The sequence below is a fragment of the Chrysochloris asiatica genome, unplaced genomic scaffold (assembly GCF_000296735.1).
Source record: "Chrysochloris asiatica unplaced genomic scaffold, ChrAsi1.0 scaffold00005, whole genome shotgun sequence".
Taxonomy (NCBI): domain Eukaryota; kingdom Metazoa; phylum Chordata; class Mammalia; order Afrosoricida; family Chrysochloridae; genus Chrysochloris; species Chrysochloris asiatica.
The window spans coordinates 26,006,192-26,006,723 of record NW_006408523.1 but is presented as its reverse complement, the minus strand read 5'-3'; positions in this window follow the sequence as shown (position 1 = coordinate 26,006,723).

The window sequence follows — 532 nt, the reverse complement described above, 5'->3', positions numbered from 1 at the left end:
TCTTGTGTCTATTCCCTGCCCTGTACTCCACCTTCCCCTCCCACCCCTAGCCATACCCCTACATCCTAACAACCCCCTAAGAGTCCACTTTAGTGGATTAGTATGGGTTCTTTTTCCTAGTCTTTTACATTAGTGGTCATATGCAGTATTTTTCCTTTTGTGACTGACTAATTTCACTCCTTCTTTACTCTTTTGATGAAGTCTTTTGATGTACATAAGTTTTAAATTTTTAGTATGTCCCATTGATCTATTTTTGGTTGTGTAAGTTTCAAAATGTTTGGTAGTCTGTGTATTCCCTGAATTAGTGCCCTCACATTTTTCCCTATTTTTTCATTGATGGCCTTTGTAATTTTGGGATTCACATTTAGGTCTTTAATCCATGCTGAGTTGATTTTTGTATAAGGTGTGAGGTAAAAGTCTTGTTTCATTCTTTTGCATATCGCTATCCAATTCTGCCAGCACCATCTGTTGACGAGACCATCTCCTCTCCATGCAATATACTTAGGTACTCTGTAAAAAATCAGTTGGCTGT